The following is a 16,206-nucleotide window of genomic DNA, read 5'->3' as shown; positions in this document are numbered from 1 at the left end:
GAGATACTCATAGAGGAAATAATTGAAAAAGTATGGAATGACAAGACAGAGGGACTGAAAAGTTTCTCCCTATTTCTCTGTCAGCCAACTGTGTGTGACCTGCAGCAGATTCATAGCTCCCACATACCCCAATGAGGGATAAATAAGGACTAAAAATCTATTGGATGTCAGAACAAAGAAGATGCTGAGTTCATGAAATCTGATCATCTGTAGCAGCTATCAGAACACAACAGAAGCCAAGAAGGAGCAGATTCATTACCAGCAGTGGTCAGCAAGGATCCAGAAGCCACTGCACTAACTGGAGATGCCTCTCCCCACCAGGATGACAGGCTATAGCTTTTCCCAGCACCCAATGGCACAAAGAGAAAAAAAAAAAAAGAGAGAGAAGAATAAAAGTGAGGTAGCAGAAGCCTGAAATTCTGAGTTACCCCTTAGGAGTGAAGAAGCTTCAAATCGGGCAGTGGCTGAAATAATAATGCTGACACTGGACTGCAAATTCAACTAGATTGGACTGAATATACCAGAATGCCATAAAATAAGTTGTCTGCTCTAGGCAGCTTGACAGAACTTGAGAACAAAGTGGAGCTGAGCTGTAGAAAACTACAAAGTTACAGTTCTGCACCCCTGAGTGGTAATGTGTAAATTTATACCTGATCTACTATGTTTATTTTCATTAAACTGTTGTTCCCCCTCGAGCTGAAGGCAATATGTCAAAACGCTTTTACCGACTACAGGAAAGAGTACTTTAAGTGCAATCTCAGGGTGTTAGATATGGAAGAGATCTTCGTAGTAATGTTAGACTTATGCAGTTGTTATAAACACGAGCTTCAGCACCGGACAGACCAGAGTGCACATCCTGGCTGTGCTGCGTGCTGGCCACAGGGCCTTCCACTGCTTGCCGAGATGCTGAACATCCTCTCCCGCCTTCATAAAACAGAAATAACGCCTGCTGCACACGGCTGCTGCCAGGTGCCTGAGGATGCGTATGTAATCCATTTACCACAGGACCTGGCATGTGATAAATGCTCAAAATATGAGAGCTGGAGCCAGTTGAGCCCCACATCTTCAGATAAGGAAATACTGAGTCAACAGTTTCAGTGGGTCATCAAAAAATAACAACCAATATAAAAAGCATTCATTATATTTTTCAGGTTTAAACAGAGTATTCGTTGTCAGAGGCCTGTCTCATAATCATTTCATTTTCCCCATCAGGAGCATCCCTAGGGGCAGGAAATCCAATTCATAACCAATAACTGGCAAAGAGAGGCAATTATATTATACACATCCCATGAATGTGTTTCAAGGTTAATGCCAAGATAAAGCCACAACACTGTACTTGCTTAAGAAGGATTTTTTTTTTTTTTTAGTACTTCTGTTGAAATTTTGGAAGTTTTACTGTTGATTACACTAAGTATGAACAAGCTGAACATTCAAGGCTGAATCAGCCTTCAGCCCTTGGCAAGGACTGCATATTCTCACAGGTACAGTTAAAAGAATAGTAATGGTACGTAGCGGTATATGGTGGCAGTAGTAATAGCTAACTTGTATTATCAAGCACCTGCCATGTGGCAGCACTGTGGTAAGCATTCCACCACGCATAAGCTCATTTTATTTTATTTCTTACTTTTATTAATTTATTTATTTTTGGCTGCTTTGAGTCTTCGTTGCTGCGCGCGGGCTTTCTCTAGCTGCGGCGAGCGGGGGCTACTCTTCGTCGCGGTGCACGGGCTTCTCATTGTGGTGGCTTCTCTTGTTGCGGAGCACGGGCTCTGGGTGCGCAGGCTTCAGTAGTTGTGGCACGTGGGCTCAGTAGTTGTGGCATACGGGCTTAGCTGCTCCGCGGCATATGGGACCTTCCGGGGCCAGGGCACGATCCTGTGTCCCTTGCGTTGGCAGGCGGATTCTTAACCACTGCGCCACCAGGGAAGCCCAAGCTCATTTATACTTAACTCTATGAAGGATGTCCTGTTACCATTTCCATTTTAAGATGAGAAGGCTCTGAGAAGTGGCCAATTTACATGGCTAATTAGAAGCCAGGATTTCAACCAGGAATTGACTCAGAGCTGGTCTTGCTTTCCTTTTTGTTCAGATCCTGGGTAATTTTCTCCATATTTCTAAAGTGCAGTGAATTATGACAGTGCCCTTCCTGTTTCCACCCAAATCTTTGTTTATTGAAAGCATTTTGTTTCCTTTTCTTCAAGGTATCATTTATTCTATTTTTTATTATGCTCATTGTTGGATGAGCAAAGGTGAGCTATCACCACCTATAAGGAGTAAAAACACCACCACCCTTGTCCACAGTGACTATAAGTCCACCCTCCCCAACAAGCAGCATGGCCACAGTCACGCAGCCTGGAAATAGCAACGGAGATTGGAACCCATGCAGTCACTCTGCTTTCAAAGACCTCATGCCTACCTCATGCCTACTATACATGACCACTATTTCTCAGTCTAATTAGTAGCCATAGCAACAGTGATAATAAGAGAAACTCACAGATCTCTGATATGCAATCCTAACTCTGGACTGGGGCAGTCTTCAGCAAATCAATTTCCCTGACTCTGCTTGCTCATCAGCAAAATGGGACTTTAAAACACCAGCTCCCTTGACAGTAACAAAACACACTGTGGTAATGTTTGTGAGTTGCTACGGCAGAGCAACGATGGATTGTCCCAAAATGCCAGGGAAATACCAAACCTGATAAGATGGGCTGCCGAATGGACACTGGTGAGGGATGGTGTTATCTCCCGATGCAGGATTTAATTCCAAAATAAGTGGCAAAATTAAAATAAGAGACTCTTAGGTGAGAGTCTCTGTATTATAATTGACCTAGTTCTTGAAGTGCTCTTTAAACATCATTTCCTTTGTTTCCAGATCCTGGAAAATATTCTCCATGGTGATCAAGTGCATGTAATGAGGACAGTACTCTTTGTATTCCATCAGAGCCTTTGCTTTTCATTTTCCCTCTTCCTAATGGTATCATTTTTCTTCTTTTTCCCATTAGTTCTCATTGCTGGTTGATGACCTTTTGTCAAAGATAAACTATAGCCACCTCTCAGTAGTAAAAGTAAGACCACTCTTCCCCGTGGTGAATAAGCGTCTCATCCTCTAGAACATTTTCATCTCAGCATCTTTCAAGTGCCTCTTCCCTTCTTAGGGTGGATAAGAAGGTTGAGGTTGAATGGGAAGAAACTAATCAGAGTTACAGACACTAAAAACCGGAAGAAGTCTTAGCTATCAACAGCCCTTATCCTCTCAACTCACATTCAGCTAACAGTGAATTTTTGACATGTACTAAGCTAGGGGTTTCATTGCATTACCTCATTTAATTTTATATAATCCTCACCAAAATCCTGTGAGATACTTTCATCCCCATTATAGAGAAAAGGAAACAGAACTTGGAGATGCTAACTGCTTGTCAAATAGCTAGCAGTAACAACACTGTGTCTGGACTGAAGGCCCTTCTCTCCCAGGTCAGGGAACCAATTTGTTTCAAATGCAGATCAATCACAGTACATCGTCCATAAAACCCACAGCACGTTGCCCAGAATCATGAATCAATGACAGGCTGAAACTAAATTAATACTAAGACAAAATGCTAAATGCCAAGGGTAATATTGTTTGAAAAGAAAAGTCTAATTAAAAGGAAAACAACCAAAAAGAAAACCCTTTTGGTGTATACGGTTTACATAATGGTTGTGCTTCATTTCTGACAGTGAAGGGTGGTAAGAAACGTTTCTCTCCCGATATCCTTAAAAGAAAATTCACCCGAAGTTAGATTTTGCTTGTTTCAATGGTACAAAAGATGTGATAGAAGAGACTGATAAATAATTTATGAACAAGAATACTTCACTGATAAGATTGGGTGATGAAACCTTATTTGAAAACCCATGAGGAACATTCTTAACGGAAATGATTTTCACCTCTTCTAGGTGGTTGTCTTTTCTCCCCCAGCTATTTAGTTTGATTCTGGCTTGACGGTCACCACTGCATAGAAATGTAGCAGCAAACACAGTGGAAAGTCTTTCCACATGATTATTTTCGAAAGTAATAAGACATGTGCGACCTGGAAAACTAGCCCTTCCAACGTGTCAGGTAAGGAGCGTGGATGATATTTTTAAAAGCGGCCTCCAGCTTCACACCACGAAGGAGCGCGGAGGCAAAAATTCCAGGCATCTAAGGTGGACGTTTGCTGCCATCTACTGGTGTATGATGGGAGAGCAACATATGCTTCTGCATTTCTTCAAATGAAGCTGAGAGAATTGAAAGTCGGGAGATGGGGGGAAACATTCTTTTTATTAGGTAAGAAAATCCCTGTGGAGAGGAATTTCTATAGCCAGTCACAGAATCATCCATATGTAACTTGTGTTAAAGAATGTTTAATTAAATTAAATTAAAAATATATATATTTAATAGCAACCCTTGCTAGGGATTCTACTCCTAAGAGATGCCACTCTCCCCTCTTTTTTTCAACCACAGTATGTCTGAATACATCCAAATTCACATTCATCCTTTTGAAGCTTAAAACTGAGGAGGAATAGCATAATAGTTTGGTTTCTCAACATGGGCTTTTGTTGTCAGAACAAACTCCCAACAATTATTAGCTGCCTGGAACTTCAGGCAAGTTACTAACCCCTTCAAACATGATTTTTCTTATATAGAAAATGGGAAACAATCATTCTCACTTCATAGTGTCATGGTGCGTCTTTTATTCAAGGTGCACGTACTGGGAGGTTGGCCTGAGGATTCAATGTGATAATATGCATAAGGTTCCTTGCAAAATACCTGACACAGGTAAACTCTCAAGAAAGGCCAGCTGTTATCCCTTCTGAACATTATCATCGCTTACTTCACTTCACATTGCAATGGTTAATAATTCCAAATTGTGGTACTGATGGGAGAAAACTACCCAGAACAATCTCACTGGGTCATAAACTTCTCTGAGAAATTAGAAATCCAGTTTTTGTGCCTCAAGGAAGACCATGACAACAAGGAAAAATGGCAAGGCCAAAAGAGAAAGACAGCTATACAGATCAGAGAATCTCTGCGTTGCTTTGTTCTAGATGAACAGTAGAAAATATCCCAGTTCCAGTCTAGTAATCACAACAGTCTGAAAGATGATGAAATGATTCTCTAAGGCCGAGAAGTTTGAAAGAATGAATGTACGTGGAGATTTTGAATGATTATGCTCAGATCATTTGGTCACATATTTGTTTTACGAACAATACTTGTGATTTTGACAGATACGCAGATGCAGGGAAAATTGAAAGTTATGTTCTTGGAAGCGAGAGGCAAAACAGAAATAGAAAAGGGACCACTTCCTACTGAATGTCAACAGATGATACACGTTAAGTATGTGATATTTTTAAGCACTTAACTTTCTTAGCCTTATAATCATCACTATTCAGAGGATTTGGGGAAATAATCATGCTATATCCGTAAGTCTTCCAACATGTTCACTATAAATGTGTTTTAATAAGCTTCAGGAATCTCTTGAAAAAGGTAACAATTGTGCAAGATGCCATGTTGAATGGTCACAAAATTTAATCCTAACTCTGTAGCAAGCCCTTACCTCTCTTAAGCACTTCATTTAAATCAAAGACCACATCATGGCTTAAAAAATACACGCTAAGGGATGGATAGAGAAACAGTATAACATAGAATGGCATTTAGCAGAGAACCATATAACAAAGTAGATTAAAGGATGAATTCTAAAACTAGGCTGCTGGAGTTCAAATTCCAGCTCTGCCATGAAATGGATGTAAGACCTTGGGCAGGCTACAAAACTTCCCAGTCCCTGTATTTCTCTCCCCTGTAAAGTGGGAGTAAAACAGTATTTTGCTTACAGAGTTGGTTTGAGGATGAAATGAATTTAATATATGTCAATCACTTAGAACAGTGCCTGGTATGTAGTTAAGCACCATGTGTTAGTTATTATTATAGAAGCAAAGAATATTTGGAATGAAAAGTTTTACTAAAATAAAAGCTGGTCCTTTAGAATTTTTCTTTATGCTGGTTATTTCCAAAGTTGTTATTGTTTGTTGTTGTTTTCTGTGTTTAACAGTAGAATTTTTTTTTAATTAAATAAAATCATACCCAAGTCCCAGTATATAAAGGATAAAAGCAGAACGGAATTCACTGACAGTTGAGTGGCCACCAAGCCACCCTGAGATCCCCTGAGTGGCTCCTGCTGCACCACAGATGAACCAAGGGGACCCCCAGAAAACAACAGCGAGAAAACCATTGATTTTTGCCATTTGCGTCTCGCAGCTCAAACTCGATCTGAGCAAATGGAACCAGAAACACCCTTGGAGAAAGACCTGTAACCTCTTCTCATGCCCAGGCAGGCATCTCACAGCGTTAGGAATCTGTTCTTAGATCACAAGTGATGAACAAAGTAAACACAGAGACTGCATTTGTGAGCACCCAAGGAAGTTTTAACGCTGGGTTCATCAGCTCCAGTGCTGTGTTTAGTTGTTTGCTGTTCATCTCATGCATCTACACACCACCAGAGGGAGATGAGACATATGGAAGGTTATCGAATGTTGTAAAATGGGGAAATGGGGCAAAACTATCCAATTCAGCACAGGTGCTATTGTAGCTGGGGCACATTCCATTAAGTCTTGGTGTTCGATGGCCCTTAGATGCCACAATCCCAGGTAAGTCAACCAATAATAAACCAGCCAATAATATGTCTGAGGACAACACATTCATTTCTTCTAAATGAAGTGATTTCAGCATTTGGCAAAGAATTATTTTAGCTTCAGCATGGAGATAGGAGCTCCCTTTGAGGGTTCCAGTAACACGTTAAATGGTTTGTCATGTATGTCTTATTTCTTAAGTTTGTAATGGTCAAAAGTCATTTTTTATAATATCTGTAGAAGATCACTCCCAACCTCAGGTGTTCATTTTTATAGTTTGTTCAATATAGGGACTACGTGGAAGTTTTAGAATATATCCCATTTTATTTGTTTTCATTGGGGCATCAGTAAGTTTTTCCAGTTCTATGTGTTCTATTATACTACTTGACATTGGTGACACTTCACTAGAAATTTTCTAATTACTCTTCCTTTATAATATTATCCTAAAGGTTGAAAGCTTTTAATGCTATTTTGGTTAGAATGTATTGCGTTTTTTAGGGCAAGAAACTTTTCTGTTGTCAGCCAGAATGTTTTCCATAATAACTATGAAACTCCTCTAAAAATTGTTATTTTTCCAGTGATGACACATCAATCCAATAGGTTTCTGTTTGCTGTCTAAAAAGGGAAATGGCATATGAAATAATCTGAGAACGCCTCACAAAAGAAGATGAGGTAGAAAGATAAAATTTGGATGGTTGACTGGATAAATGTGACCTTATAAAGAAAAGACCAAGTAATACAAAGTCTGAAATCCCTCCACTATATCCAACATATGTAGATATGGATCAACAAGCCTGGGAGTTAAATATTTACTTTGATTCTCATAACGACAATCCATCACTTATTTTGGCTACTCAGCATCCGAACCCCGTTTCATGGGGTTTTGAGCATTCCAAGTTTATTAGTTTTGGTGGACAGCAAAGACCACATTTAGAAACAAAAGCGCTAGCTGACTGCTTTTCTAGCATCCCTTCCTCCAAAGACTTAGATATGGAGTAGGACTCTTCCAATCAAACTCACACAGCTGTACTTTGACCCAGTGACTAGAGATACAAGAGAGGGGAGTAAGGAGCTCTGTCTCTGCTCGTGGCAGGAGGGTTGTAATGGATGCAAGGCTGAGTGTCAGGCCCAATATTAGCAGTCACACGGATGCCAGAATCTGGTGTTTGGCAGAAAGGGTAGCAGTTTACTCAGCAGATGTGTTCTAAGCCATGCCTTGTTCAGAAAGCTTATTCTAGCTTTCTAGGTCTATTCTTCTGCTCTCCCAGTTAGTTCTGTGAGCCACACAATAAACTTAAATTCCATTTTGCTTAGTCTACTAGATTCAGTCTCCCTTGCTTACCACCAAGAACTATGAATTAATTCCTCAAGACCTTTGAACCACAGGGGTTAGCATTTACTTATATACCCACCAGAATTTTTCAAATTGATTTAGTTTTACTTAGCCAACAACACCTAGCTCCTTAGCTATTAGAACTTAATCTTCCTTTTTTAAAATACCCAACGGCAATTAGCACAATGTCACCTATGTATAATGTGCACTAAATCAAAATTGGTCAATTGCTTTAATAATGTGTCAAAGACAACAAGAGGAAAACAATTCTCTGTTCTCTCCTTCTCATGTCATTCATGAGGATATTTCAGGCCCTTTGTTCTGAGGCTCCAAATCTGAGAATGAAAACACTCATATTATGTCACCTACAAGTCACTAGCAGTAAAGTTCTGAAAGCAGGAGATAATCAATGACCACAGCATCTTGCAAAACAAGAAAAGGAGAAACCCCAGACTACAAAGCTTAAAAAAATTTAACTTAGGGCTTCCCTGGTGGCGCAGTGGTTGAGAGTCCGCCTGCTGATGCAGGGGATGCGGGTTTGTGCCCCGGTCCGGGAAGATCCCACGTGCCGCGGAGCGGCTGGGCCCGTGAGCCATGGCCGCTGAGCCTGCGCGTCCGGAGCCTGTGCTCTGCAAAGGGAGAGGCCACAACAGTGAGAGGCCCGTGTACCACAAAAAAAAAAAAAATTTAACTTAGCAAAAGAATTATTCTGATAATTTTTTCAAATTATTTGCTCACAATAGTCTATCACATCTTGACTCAAGAATTGGGGAGTGTGAAAGGGTCCAGTGGAAGGTGCTCAACAAATATTTGTTGAATAAACTAAATTAATTTTCAAAATACTCCATAAAAAATAGTCAAATATATATCAACAATATTCATACCCTCCCTCTGAAACTCCATCAGTCATCTTGTTCCTTTCCAGCAGACATTCACACTTTTTCTCTCCTCTTTCCATCCCCCAATATTCAGTAATACATGATGTTGCAGTCCTCATGAAAATCCAAAACTGCAATGGTCAGTATCCACTGGCTTTGAAACAGGTTGCAACTTGTAAAGTGTAGATTCTCCAATATACTTTTATCTGTATTTTTTAAAGTTTCTCCTAGCATTGCCCTGCTTTCAAAAATCTGTTTGCTAATGTCTCTCCTGGACTGGGGTTATCCAACCCTAGGCTCAGGGAGCTGTGAAGGCTCAGCTATGTGAGCTAACTGGGTCATAGGGAAGAGAGCAAACTTCACCTCCCATGGTCAACCAAACAATGATAAATGTTGCATTTTATTTTCCAAAGCATCGTCTTTCAGGAAAGCAGTCAAACAAGTAAAAATTGGATATACTTGCTGCTGACAAATTGGTGTAAATATCTGAGATGCAAAAAAAAAAATTGGAGTCACTATGCTGAAACCAGTGAATACATTTCGGAAGAGATGAAATGGGGTTGGTCTTAACATGAGGAAAGAGATTCTCAATAGGGGGTTTCCTACTGAGATGGGGGTTTCCATGTCTCTCACTGTGATTCCAAATTCCTTTGGAGGAGGGGGTGGAGGAAAATAGGTAACAATGTAACTGAGGTTAGAATCCAAAAGAGACATAAGACATGGATGTCTTTACCCTCTCCCTGGGGCAAATTTCTTCCATGTTAATCATTTGGACACTGCTTTAAGTTAAACATCTCAAAAACAGATTTAATTTTGATTTAGTCTACCCATAAAGGGTATTGCATTAAACGCTTATTAAGGAATAAATCTTCATTGCTTTAAATAATAATTTAAAGAATACTATTTTAAAGTTAAATTGCTTTAAATAATGCTTTAAAGAATACCTTTTGGTGTGTCTAAGTTGGTTAACATTAACAATAAGCCCCAGAATGGTAAGAACAAAAATTAAGGATATTATACAGAGGAAAGTGACAATGCAGGTTCCTTTCAGCTTCCTTGTTCTTTTGAATCCAGTTTCTTGGATTTGGCTCCCTGGTGAAGTTCTCTTATTTACAGAATTATAGTAAAATTCTCTGAGAAGGAGCTTTTAGTAAACAAAAGAGGTTTTGTGGTCAGAAGGACCTGGGTCCTAGCCCTGCCTCTTGTACACTGTAACCATTCTATGTCTCAGCTGTCTTATCTGACAAATGGGGGGAGAAAATGATCATTCTTATCTTAAAGGCTAGTTTTAAAGAATAAATAGGATAAAACATTAAAAACCACAAAACGTGGCACACAGTAAGCACTCAGCAAATATTTTCTATTGCTAATGTTATTTTTTTTTATCCCTACAAAATCTGTGCCAGACTGTCCCAGGGCCTGCAGTTATTCTGCTGCTGCTTTCAGATCTGAGCCATATAAGATTTGACTCCAATTCAGCTATATATTTCCTAAATTAACCACCTTATGTAATTAGCATCTCCTAGTTTGTGTGTCTGGGTTCTTTTTGTGGGATTTTTTTTCCATAATTTTCTTTTCTCTTGAACAACAATGCCACCCACATAGTTTTTCAAATTATAGCTTTCATAGCCTTAGCTTATAAAAATGCTGAAACGGCCATCTTTCTTCTTCTTCTTTTTTTTTTTTTTAAATCACAGTACATGAAAAAAATCCTTGGGGTGGGCAACTCTGTTCCTCCATCATGTATGAAGTTCCACCCCAGAACAGAAGGGGAAAAGAGCCAGTGTGACTTTGGCTTTGCCCCATCAGTGAAATGACCCCACTCTCCTCCTCACTCCCAGCTACTTCCTCAATTATCCTCAATCAGGGCTGTGTGACTGATGAAATTACTAACTTCAAAAGTCACACTGGCCTTTAATTAAATGAAGGTAAACCACATATGCTTCCAACCCACTCACTCTCCAACCACAAACACTAAGGTCCACTCGGTACTCTGCTAGATTTAGAGACCAATTTGGGTTGTAGAACAGGAGATGCCAAAAACTCAGAAACGAATACAGCTCATTCTCCCATAACCATATGGGTTCTGGCCAGGTTCATCCTGGCAGGTGGAGCATAAAAGAAAAAGGGGAGAGGGAAGGCAAAGGGAAACTTTCTTCATGTCAAAAATTTACAATTATAATTAGTCACAGAGAGCAGACCACAGTGAACACAAAATAGCACTATTTGTTTAGACTGTTTCTTGCATCACCCTTTCCCTTCTCTGCTTCAATCCAACTTTTTAAAGAAAATAAAATCTTAGTGCTGAAATTTACCAAGAAAATGTATTTCACTTCAAATGAAAATCAGCGAGATTGCTGGTTCTTTCATCAATTGTATAGATAACCCACAGAGTAACAAGTTTAATGGATGACACAAAAATGTTTTAGGAGATAGATTATCCTAAAACATTACTATCATCTAACGCACATTAACATAACTTTCTCAAGCTGTGGAATTAATGAAGAGCTGGAGAGTTCGCTTTGTTTTTTTAAGATGGCCTTAAAAGAAAATTACACATTCAGTTAGCTCTTTTCTCTTGTGTGGTATTTAGGCCTTATAATTTAGAAGCTGTTATTTTTCCCTAGCAAAAAATAAATAACTAAAATTAAAAGCTGCTCTCTCAATCTCTTGGACTGTGAGTGACCATCCACTGTGATGAAATCAACCACCATGAAAGTCAAAGTCTCCTTCTATATACTGCTGTGTACAAATTACTGAAGCCACAATTCTACCTGAAACTGGAAAATTTTAAGTGTTTCTGTTAGAAAAAATTGAAATGTTTTCATAAAACATTTCCTGAGCTTCTAGCATATTATCTGGGACTGAGTAATTTTCTCATTTAATGAGCCCACGATCCTCTGATAAGGGCCCTGTGATTTTTCCCCATTTTCTCAATTGAGGCATTTGAGTCTTGGGAGGTATGTCTCAATGTTAAGTAGAATGTCCCAAAAATAAATAAGGAAAGCTGTAATCAGGTTTGATTCTAAAGCCCATTTGCTTAACCACTAAGCTAAATTTGTTGAAAGGAGAAAAATAAAAATAATTACAGGCATACCTTGGAGATACTGCAAATTTTGTTCCAGACCACCACAATAAAACAAATATAGCAATAAAGTGAGTCACACAAACTTTTTGGTTTTCCTGTGCATATAAAAGTTATGTTTACACTATAGTCTATTAAGTGTGGTATAGCATTATGTCTAAACAAACAATGTACAAACTTTAATTTAAAAATACTTTATTGCTAAAAAATATTAACCATCATTTGAACCTTTAGCGAGTCACAGCCGTAACATCAAAGATGGTCACAGGTCACCATAACAAATTTCATAATAATGAAAAAGTTTGAAATAGTTCAAGAATTACCAAAATGTGACAAAGAGACACGAAGTGAGCAAATGATGTTGGGAAAATGGCGCCTAAAGACTTGCTTGTTGCAGGGCTGCCACAACACCTCAATTTGTTAAAAAAAAAAAAAAAAATCTGAGAAGTTCAATAAAGCAAAGTGCAAGGTATGCCTGTAAACATGTAGAGTTTGGCTCATTATCAGTTAAAAGACTTTATTAATAAAAATCATCTACAAATATTTTTAAGGTACAAACACTAAGGGGAGAATTAATGTGAAAGAAAAGGAATAACGGAGATGTGATGAAATCAGACAAGGACGAAGTCTATCTGTATCAGCTGCCCCCATCCCTTCCTGTGTGAAGAATCACCACGAGGACTCTGTCTCCACATGCAGAAGACAAAGCGTCAGGCATCTGAAGCTGGGTGTTGTAGCTAACACTCTCTTCCTGTTGCCCTGCTTGAGGGTCCAATGAAAACAGAAAAAGGCTGAAGTTTGTGTTTTTCCGTTACAAATAGCTATATATTACTCATTTTGATTTCTCTGGGCATAAAAACAGTTGCCTAACTTTCTTTAGCTATGGCCCAGGATCTTTGAATATGTTGGTTTATGGGCCTATTTTAATCTCATTGTATTAGAAACTATCTAGAATCTATGTACTTTATTAAAGCCAAGCCCCTCTTGTCTACCTTTTCTGTCCAGGTAAGAACTGACACTCTTGAAACTGGAATAACTCAAATGTCTGAGCCAGAATCCCCTTTCTTTAAAAATTATTCACACGTGTCCTAAACTGTCAGTGAGCTGGTGTTGAGTGGCTCTTGGATTTCTTCATGTAGTTATAGTCCCTGTACTCCAAGCAATTGACTTATGGGTAATGTGGTGTGAAGCTTGCTCTCCAATCAGAGCTCTCTTTTCAATTCCAAACTTAGTGATGACTGAGTGTCATTACCTATAGATTGATTTTTGATCCTACAATACCACGAAATATTCATCTCAGAATGGTTCCAAAGCGGTGAACATCACCATCTCAAAAACCACTACCAGCAGCATATTTCATCAATCAGTATATGAAATATTTTCTTTAAAAACCTGAAATGAATCCAAGTTCTCTCAAACCTTAAGCCAAGTTCAGATGCATGGAAAATGTTAGTGATTTTTCCCCATAATTGGCTCTGTTTCATGCATACTTTGCAAAGATTTAGGTTTTCAGGTAAATAATATATGTGGTGGTTCCATTTGGTGGCAACCAAAAAGCCAGTTTGGAAAGAAGAGAACTGTGGATGACTTTTCTTTTCCATTCACAGATTTGTTCAAATCCAGATGATTCTGGGGTGTGATTTTGTGGGAACAAAAAAAATGTTCAAAAAACCAGAAGAACCCAGCATTCCTGAAACTCAGTCAATTGCTATGAAGAAAGAAAAAATGGAAACTGTGATCTGAACTAAGGAGTGTCCTCCTGTAGAATAAAGTTATTAACCAAACTGCAAATCTGTAAACCAGAAGAGGATATAAGTATGAAAAGAGGGACAGCAGCTGAAAAGGAAAGTTTACTCTTCACATAGTCATTGTGAAGAAGGCTATTCTAATATTGCTACTTGTCATTTATACTAAAACTTTAGATGATTTACAAAGAAAGGAAGGAAGAGAATTTTTAGTATGGTATGCAATTTATGACATTCTTAATAAAAAAGAGATTGAGATGATTTTTGCTCAGATAATCAGAAAAATTAGATAAAAAAGGAAATCATAAAAATTTATACAAACACAGATTGAGCATTTTACTTTACCTTAAACACATAACTATTCATTCATCTTTTGTTAAAGGTCAAGACCCTTTTCTTGAGACTGTCTCCAATAATTAAAATTTTAGCTCACCTTTCTCATGTAAATCCACATGTATTAATTACATCACCCAAAATTCCCAGTTCTAATTTCACTAAAAAGAAAATAAGAACTTAAGCAATTCAAGAGAAATTTGAGTTCAAGATCCTTCTAGATACTTATTTTTCCCAGTCTTTTAAAAAAGCTCTCACCAACACCTAATTTTTTTTAACAATTTGCCTCTATCAAGTCTTTGAAAAGCATTCATCTCAGCTTTATAGAAACAAGTTTGTTCTCTAACATTGTTCATTGGCTAATATCACATAAAGTAAATTACATAATCAGAATAAGGGACAAAACTGACACAAAAGTATGGAAACAAAGAAAACGGATTCTTTGTAAGTATATAACCCAACTGGTGTGAGCCAATGGTGAGTTCAACGTTCAGGAATATTCAGTATACTGAGGCATCAATCATATGTTATCTATTAGCTACTGCTATAATAATGCTTCAATAACAAACACATAACCATTTGTCTCACAATAACAAATATTTACACTTCTCACTCACAAGTTTCTGGGTCCTTTGGGGTTCAGCTGAACTGGACTCCAGGCTGTAAGATAGGATCAAGGCATGCTCTTTGTATCTCACTCTGTGTCCCAGACTGAAAGGATAGTAACTATCTGGGATCTGTCCTTTTTGTGGTGATAGGAGAAGAACAAGAGGGTTAAGCTACTCCATACAAATGCATTTCAAGCCTCTTGTTATGTTAGAACTACTAACATCTCACTGGCTGAAATAAGTCATATGTCTAAGTTCAAAGTCATGAGGCCATGTCAAGAGAGTCGCTGCATAATTCTACAGCAGGCAAAGAATTAGGGCCAATAACTGCAATGTTCAACAGAATGAAAAAGAATGCTTAATCCAAGGAATCTACTAAGTAGAAGTCAAGAGAGATTCTATTATACTTAGCTCCAAATGAAGCAATAAATACAGTAAACTCTACATGTGTTTCTCAGTTCATTCATTCACCAGTCCATACAATCAACACAAATATATTGTTTCTTCTATGTGCTAGATACTCTGGAGAGATGGGGGAAAAAAAAAGGGTAAAGAATTACCTTTGCCCTTAAGGACCTGATGGAATCTCTATGCTAAGATATAAAGAATATATTAAACTAGACAGTGAAAAAGAAAAATTTGGTTCTTTGACTTTTAATGCCTTTATAAAACAATGGACTTACCTTCCTAAGTATGGTTCTGTAAGAACTGGTAATAAAATCAGCTAACATGTTCTGATTGTTGTTAGCAGCAAATAATTACACATTGCCTTTTATCCCCATCCCTTTAGATTGTCACATCTGATATGTTAAGTGTGAGAAAGCAAAGGAATGTAATACATTCCCTAAGAGTAGGACACTGCAGTGCTCATCAGAGGAAGACACATGGACAACACCAAATCAATAAACAGCCATTTAACAAAAGAGAGAAAAGCTTTGACAATAAAAGAACAAGGCAATTACTGTCCTGGAGATATTTATATTTCTCTTACTACCAGCAGATAAATGTTAAGTATATTTAGGAAGGTTATATAGGGTAACTATGTGAGTATATAGCAGAAAGAATACTGCATCATCTAAGAGTCTTCCATTTCAACTTCCTTAAAGTGGATTAAGAATTTAGACACTCAGGAAAGAGACTGACTGTAGAATTCTCATGCTTGCTTTGCTTTGCTACTAATTAGTGGTGTGGACTTGGCAAATCAACTAGTATTTGTAGATGTTGCCTTCCCTAGAAAGTTTCTCTGATTGCATTTCCCCTCGCAAGGTTCGGATAGATGGGGCCCCTTGATTCCTTTATATCTTAATCCTATCTCTATTGCCTTGCCTTTTCTTATACATTGCTTTACAATTATCGTGGATATATTTGCCTCTAGCATTACTGAGCTCCTTGAGACCAGAATCAATGTATTATGCATTTTTGTAGAATAAATCTAGGAAAGAAAATAAGACTTTTTGAATGATTAGTCTATAATACCCACAACTCTACTATAGACTCCTCTGAAATTGGGGAAAATCTGTTAAGTTTATGTTGACTGAGGACATCCCAACATTTGCCTGAGAACAAACCTCACTTTCTGCCTAGT

The sequence above is a fragment of the Aethalodelphis obliquidens genome, unplaced genomic scaffold (assembly GCF_003676395.1).
Source record: "Aethalodelphis obliquidens isolate GAN/ISIS:26980383/991018 unplaced genomic scaffold, ASM367639v1 scaffold21, whole genome shotgun sequence".
NCBI classification, from domain to species: Eukaryota; Metazoa; Chordata; class Mammalia; order Artiodactyla; family Delphinidae; genus Aethalodelphis; species Aethalodelphis obliquidens.
Note: the sequence above shows the minus strand (reverse complement) of the source record.